Source organism: Camellia sinensis, chromosome 7 (assembly GCF_055761805.1).
Source record: "Camellia sinensis isolate YWXY chromosome 7, ASM5576180v1, whole genome shotgun sequence".
NCBI lineage: Eukaryota > Viridiplantae > Streptophyta > Magnoliopsida > Ericales > Theaceae > Camellia > Camellia sinensis.
The window spans coordinates 28,150,393-28,157,671 of NC_138967.1; the positions used below are offsets into that span (position 1 = coordinate 28,150,393).

At 35.2% G+C, this 7,279-nt stretch overlaps 1 long non-coding RNA gene across 1 annotated transcript; it reads left to right on the top strand.

The window, feature by feature from the left end:
* Positions 1–1,711: 1,711 nt before the first annotated feature.
* Positions 1,712–1,990, top strand: LOC114311833 (uncharacterized). The gene is made up of 2 exons (XR_003646644.2): positions 1,712–1,849; positions 1,941–1,990. It is a non-coding gene; the product is annotated as an uncharacterized LOC114311833 (long non-coding RNA).
* The last annotated feature ends 5,289 nt before the right edge of the window (positions 1,991–7,279 follow it).

The following is a 7,279-nucleotide window of genomic DNA, read 5'->3' on the forward strand; positions in this document are numbered from 1 at the left end:
GTTGATGTGTCAAACTCTGAAGTTTTCTAGTTGCTCCAGTGTTCATCATGCAAGGAGTTGCATGATAGTCAAGGGCATCCAAGCAGGGGGTGCAGGACATCCAATCAGGGGGTGTCGGATATCTTGGTTGCGCAAGTTCAAGCATAGCAGGTATAGACATCCGAGACAGGAAGCATGGAAGAGATCTGTGGGAGATAGGAGCAGTGGCTCTCTCCAAATCAGAGAGTGGTGTGAGTTGAGTTGAGGATGTCGGATTCCCTCCTCCTCTTGTATCTCTGGTGTTTTATCTCTAGCTTCAGGGGATGCAGCGTCTCAGTGAGGAGATGCAAACTATGTTGAATTTGGGCGTGACAAGATTAGCAGCAGTATGTGCAGTGGATCACCTCACATGGGTTGAGGGGGTGATTTGTTGAATTCACCCCATGTGAAGGAGGTGATTCTCTTCCATGGGAACACACCTTGGTCAACAATGGAAGGCAACCAACCAAGTCAAGCTTGGTGGCCACCAACCATGTCAAGGGTCAAGAATGGAGGCTATCCAAAGGCTCTCCCACCTACTCCCTCACCTATAAATGGAGGTTGAGAGGAGAGGCCAAAGTGTGAGTAAGTGAGTGAGGAAGAAAACCGTGAACCAAAGAGTGCGAGAGATGTGAGGCGGAGAGACCGTCTCCCTCGGTGTGAGCGAGGGAGACGGGTGAGTGGCTGAGTGAGGAGAGTGTGAGCTCCTCCTCTATTGTAATCTTTCTGTAATCTCCTCATTGGTATAGTGATAACCGGTTACTCTCCCGTGGACGTAGGCATTGGGCCGAACCACGTAAAATATTGTGTCTCCTTGTGTGTGGGTGTGTTTTTCTGCTTGCAATGATTTCTATAAGGTCTTGGGCGGGATCCCAGATCCCAACACGTTTGTCTCAGTGTGTAAATGTTAATCAAATTACTAAAAACTGTCTGCATTGCTGCAGCAAGGAAAGTTCTGTAGTTATTCTTGCATGATTTTGAAAGTAAATATTTACATCCATTTTCCAAAGAAGCATATTCGCATCTCACCTTAATAGGGCTAAGAGAAACAGGTGTGAAAGGGTTGTTTGAGATGGCCTAGCTTAAGTCAGTTGAAGCCCTATTTTTTTCTTATTCAAGAGTGCTCTGTTTTTGCCTGTTGTTTTTTTGTTTTGGTTTTGTTTTTGTTTTTTTTCTTGGTTTAAGTGGAGTTAGGGTGTTCGATGATTGGTGTTCTGAAGATATTCTACTTTGGAAATTATTTGGTGCATCCAGGTGGAAGGAATTGGGTGTAAGCCGGCTGGGAGAAATCCCAAGTCATGTCCTTTTTTTTTTCCTCTCTAGTTTTTCTTTTTTGCTTAATATTTTTCTGCTCCAGTACTGTTCAATCTCCTTTAGTTACGAAACCAAAAATCAATCTATTAAATTTCATTGACTCATGAACCATAATCTTACATATGATCTGTCAAACCATCACTTCCTAGTTGCAGGCTTTAAAATTAAAATAGTGGGGTCTTGCATCATTTGGCTTTTTATTTCCAGTGTGAATGTTGACTTGTGCTGCACTTGAATGCTCATCACGGATTTCATCTTTATGCTTTCACTAGCCTCCTTGCGATTGCACAGCTCTTCTTCATTCTCTTGAAACTTCTATGTAAAAATTGGGTATTGAATGCCATCTTCTCATATTTGTTTGAGCAGTTCAATATGACAATTTTATCATCTTTGATATTGCTTTAGCTTGTTCTAGGCTTGACGCTTTGCCAAATTTTCCTTCCAGCATGCAGCTAGGTATCTTGCTAACCAGGAGTGGGTTAAAAGTGATTCACTCAAGATTGTAGAAAATACTGCAGTAATGCCTCTCTTTATTTTCGTTATATTTTATCTTCAGACATCTTTTTCTGCTGATGTGTCATCTCATCTTGCTGCCTTTCTGCTTGTAGGTTCCCATCATCATGCTTCTTGTTGAAGTTCCTCATGATCTGATTACCCCTGCTGTTTCCACCATATCTACACTGAAAGAAGAACCGACTGAGGTGATTAGTGGAGACAATCCTTTTCAAACCAATATGGCTAATTTGGAAAGCTCTGCTTCACCAAAGTGTTCAAATATGAATACTGATGATTACAAGGATATGAAATCAATTCGTCTTGACATCAGTTTCTTGTCGCCATCACACACAGGACTCCAAACTACTGAACTGGTTTGATTAAAACTTTTCCCTCTTTCTATTTTGCAAAGTCAATTCTTGTTAGCTGACATTCTTCTCATGCATAACGAAGGCTATATAAATTAGGTTTTGCAGTGTTTTGACCTGGTTGCTGCCACTGTTTGCAAAAATTATAATGAAACTGAATAATTTTGGAAGGATACGAATATAAGAATGGTTGAGAATGTTCTAATTTCAGTTTTCATATTTGGAAGGCATATGGGTTGGAATTTCTCGTATGGAATTGTAAACTTCTTAACTACATAAGTTTTGAGTAATGTGCACTTCAGTTAAGTGTGTGACTAATGAAAAAACCTTTTACTGAGGGAATTGATTTTCAGATTCTACATCTGCATATTAAAGCATAAGTTTTATTAGATGCTCTCTTTCCAAGCTACAAAGGCATGTTTGCACCCCTTCATGCAGTGGCCCAAAGTGAAAATAGTAGTTGTAGAGATGGCCAGAGACAAAAATATATAGACTATTCAAAAGTATCTTTTACTACGCTCTCACAAAAACACATGCATTAGTTGGTAACATAGAGACTATTCAAACAAAAACACATACATTAGTCTGGTAATATGCTTCTGATAGAGAGATGGGTTTGTTGTTTTGCTGGAGCTTGTGTTGATAATTCCAACCTCGTATCTTCCACTCCGCTCTCACACTTACCCTCCTCCAAGTAAAAGTTCAACCAAAGCATATAGACTATTCAGAAGTAGAAAGACTATTTTAACTTAGTTTCCATTGTTGAAACATAGGTCAATATTGGCATATCGTGGAACAATAGTTAAAATTGATATATACATATGAATGATGTTTTATTTACCAAATGGTATTGATAGTCAGTTAATTTATTAATGTTTCCTTTACTTTCGATGTAGAATTTACATTTTTTGTCCAATTTTACAATAAAGTGATGTACAAATATTTTCAACAAAAATTTACCTGATATTATTTCTCATTTTCTTTGGTACAGATGGATTATCTCGTGCGCAAAGCTAAATTGTACTTGACTGATTGGGACTATAAGCATTTTTGGAAGGAATATATATTTTTTGGATAGATGTGTATGGAAAAGATTTGAGTGGACTAGTAGTTATATTTTTAGAAAGACTAGTAGTTATATTTTTTGGATGAATGTGTATGGAAAATATTTGGATAGACTACTAGTGTGTATATTTTTTGATAGATGCGCATGGATAACAATTTAAAACATAATAACAACTAATTGTTGTGTTTTAAATTATTATGCTAGATGGATGTGACTTGGATGATTATATAGATTATAAGTGGATTTTTAATTGGAAGAATATGTAGTTTGAAATTACTTGTGGATGGAAAATTATAATAGTTGATGACTTTCATTACAAGTTCAGTTTGGATGATTTATATTTTGTCGAATGTTCATGATTCAGTTGATTTGAATGATGCTTGTAAATTACATATTATATTAAATGGATTGGATGAATTATTATGAATCACAGATTTATTTTGTTGGATGTTGGCGACCAAATGTTGATCTTGTTTTTTCTTGTTTTGGCGACCAATTGATTAGTTGGGAAAGATAACTAATACTTTTGCCGACTAAATAATTAGTCGTTAAAGTCGTTAATTTTGGCGACCAAAAAGGAATTCGTCGCTAATAGATCAATCGCCGACTAAAGTTTTAGTTGTGCAAACATTTTATTTCACGACTAACATGTTTGGTGGTGGAATATGACAATTGACGACCAAACTTGTTGGTTGTGGAATATATTGTCGACCAAACTTTTTGGTCGCGGAATGTGACCATTGGGGACCAAATTTGTTGGTCGTGGAAATGGGCCACAATTGCCGATCAAACTATTTGGTTGGGAAAATTATGACTTCACGACTAAAGTGTTTTAGCTACTAAATGGATTAGTCACAGTAATTATATATTTAACGATCGAAAATTTAGTCGGCAAATATAATTTTTTCGCGACTAAAAAACTTTTTAGTTGCTAATTATTTTTTACGACCCTCAATTGGCAACTAAAGTGGCGACCAAAAAAATTAGTCACGGATAACTTTTGCTGACTAAAAATAGACTTTTGCCGACTAAATTTTTAGGCCTCGTTTGGCAAGTGGCTTTTTTAGTTAAAATGTCAAAAAGTCATTAAAAAAATCAAAAGCCAACAAATCGTACAAAAAAGTCAAAGATTCTCTTTTCTCTCTACTTTTTGTACATCTTTTTCGTAAAAAGTCAAAAAGTCATCCCAAACGTACTAGTTTTTTTTAGCTCATATTTTAGCCAAATAGTCAAAAAGTTACTAAATTAGTCTATTCCCAAACAAGGTGCGAATTCTTGTAGTGGGGGGAAAGCCTTTTAGAGATTCATGTCAAATTATTGCCAAATTTGGTTACGTTACAATATATTAATATTAAAATTTGACAATCTTGTTTTAAAACTTATGACATTTTTTCAACATAACCATTATCTCATCTTTCTAACCGCTCATGAATCTCTATAACTGTTGATAGCAATGCAAAAAACAATCTGTTAAAATTTGTATCAAATATAATATTAAAAATAACAATGTCAAAATTTGACAACTTGGATGATTATCTCATTGGACCACCCACTGTTATAATATAGCCATAGCAAGTCAATTAGCAGCCCCATTGGAGCATATCAAAGAAACTCTATAATATGTGTTTTAGTTTGAAATTAAATTACTACTAATTTCATACTTTTTAAATACAATTTTCTTGTGTTCAATGGGTATACCCCCCCCCCCCCCCCACCCCACACACACACACACACAAACACACACACAAAACAAACAAACAACAAACAAACAAGCCAAATTACTCAATTCGAAAACTTTTTTTTGGGTCAATAATATTGACTTTGCACATTTTGTACAGTTTTAACATGCACGTTATATATGAGCTTGCTTTTAGTCTCAAATTTTCTAAGTCAAACTTATCTAGGCCCTATAAGCTATTGGTATATACCAAAAACACATGCTAAATTGTATGTCCAAATCCACAATATTCTTTATCAATGTTAGATAATTTAGAGTCAACCAATCTAAAACTAATTGTCATGGGTGAGGCCATTGAAGAAGAAGATTTATTTTTGTTGAACCTTTGGATTTTAAATTGTTTTCTAATAAGCCTTTCAATAATTTTTTGTAGAAATTTCTTTTCCTACTTTGAGATAAACATGAAAGAAATTAAAGGAATTTAGAATCTTGAGAAAATCGAGTCTTAAACGATCATTCATAAGCATGTTAAATATGTACTTCTATTTTAATTATCAAGTTGGTAATAAGGTTTGAACACAATTTATTGTTTATTATCATGCCACTTGTTGGTCTTGGTAATAAGGTTTGAACACAATTTATAGTCTATTATGACGCCACTTGTTGGTCCTAGCTCTCACCAGGTCACTTAATAACTAATCATATTGTTTGGTTTCAATTTTTAAAATTCAATTTTTTTAAAATTGAGTTTTTTTTTTCTTTTCTTTTTTTTGTTTTTAGTGAATTTTTAAAAATATTTTAAGCATTTTTTTTTTACTTTTTAAATGTACCTAACTTAGATATACTTAAAAAGTAAATTATTCATAAAAAAATACTTTAAAAAGTCAATAAATACACAAAAATATATTGAATTTTTAATTTTCTTTGTATTTTTGGTATTTAGTAAATTTATTTTTTTTTTTACAAATATTAGACTTTTTAATTATATTTGTACGAAGTGCATCTAAAAAGTACAAAATTTTTGTTAGATTTTTATTCTTGGCAATCCCGTTTGACAAAACTCCTTTCAGTTGTACTTATTTTCGCACTTTTTATTTCAGTGAGGCTGTGAGTTTTTAGATGTGAATCCAACCCGAATTGTGCTTTGCAGAGAAGTTTGTGATGTTAATACTTTCAAGATTGTCACTTCGTTAATTATGATGGGGATCGAGCTGCCCGGTCAGCTCATGGGGATCCAAGGGACAGCGCCCCTTGGCGGGTCCAGGGCAGTGCCACGGCTGGGTCGAGGGGCAGCACCCCCTAAGCAAAATTCAAAATTGCATTCGAAGTTGCATGTCCGCCCTTGCTCACTTGAGCGAAGGAGTTCTCACTCGAGCGAAGGCTGCGTCCGTATAAAAACTTGAAAGAGATGGTTTTACGCTCGAGCGTAGGTTGTTTGGCTCGAGCGAAGTCACTTATGGAAAACATGCATTTTTGGTTCCTCGCTCGAGCGAGAGAGTCTTCGCTCGAGCGAGCTTCGCAGTCCCATATTTCTATAAGTACGTGTTTCTGTCAGAATTTAGGATTACTGCTCCAGATCTTCTTTTTGGATATTAAGGTTTATATCTGGGGATATTTTGATAATTTTCTTTAATGTTTAATTGAGTATTCAACTCATGGGTTAAGAAGAAAACATCAAAGGTTTGTTTGTTCATTCTACACAAAAGAGAGAGTTGTTCTTCGGTGGATTCTGAAGAGCTTGAGCCTGAAGCTTTGGTGGATTCTGGAGTGGCTCATCGTCAAGACAATTCCGAGGTGAAAACGGGGTTGGAAGGGGCACATAGGGGTTGGTTCAATTCGAGTGTGGATTCCCTAAGTAATTAAGAGCATACCTGTGTAATTTCTTTATATCTTTTTAGTGGATTGTTTTGTGGCTGTTACCGGTGATTTTTTATCACAGTTGGAGGTGCTTCAATTGTGGTTTCTCTACGTTAAAATCGTTGTCTTGATTGTTTGATTGGGATTGTTATATACTGCTTAAAATTGATACATAATCACAAATCAACATCTAGGGGATTTCTAGATTTTTCAATTTTCTTAAAATATTAAAAAAGTTCACTAAAATATATATATATATATATATACTCAACAGGGTTAGTCCAATTGTCCAACACTCCTGTACCTCACTAGGAGATTAGTAGTTCAAATCTCCCCACTTGCGTGTGGATCTTATTCTCCATATATTAATTGAGATTTTCTCTTCCACTTTGGGAGTTTTTTTTTCCAAAAAAGTTTGTATTGTATTTCATCTTCATTACTATAATTGTAATTCATTGACTTTCATTATAATATCTTATATGA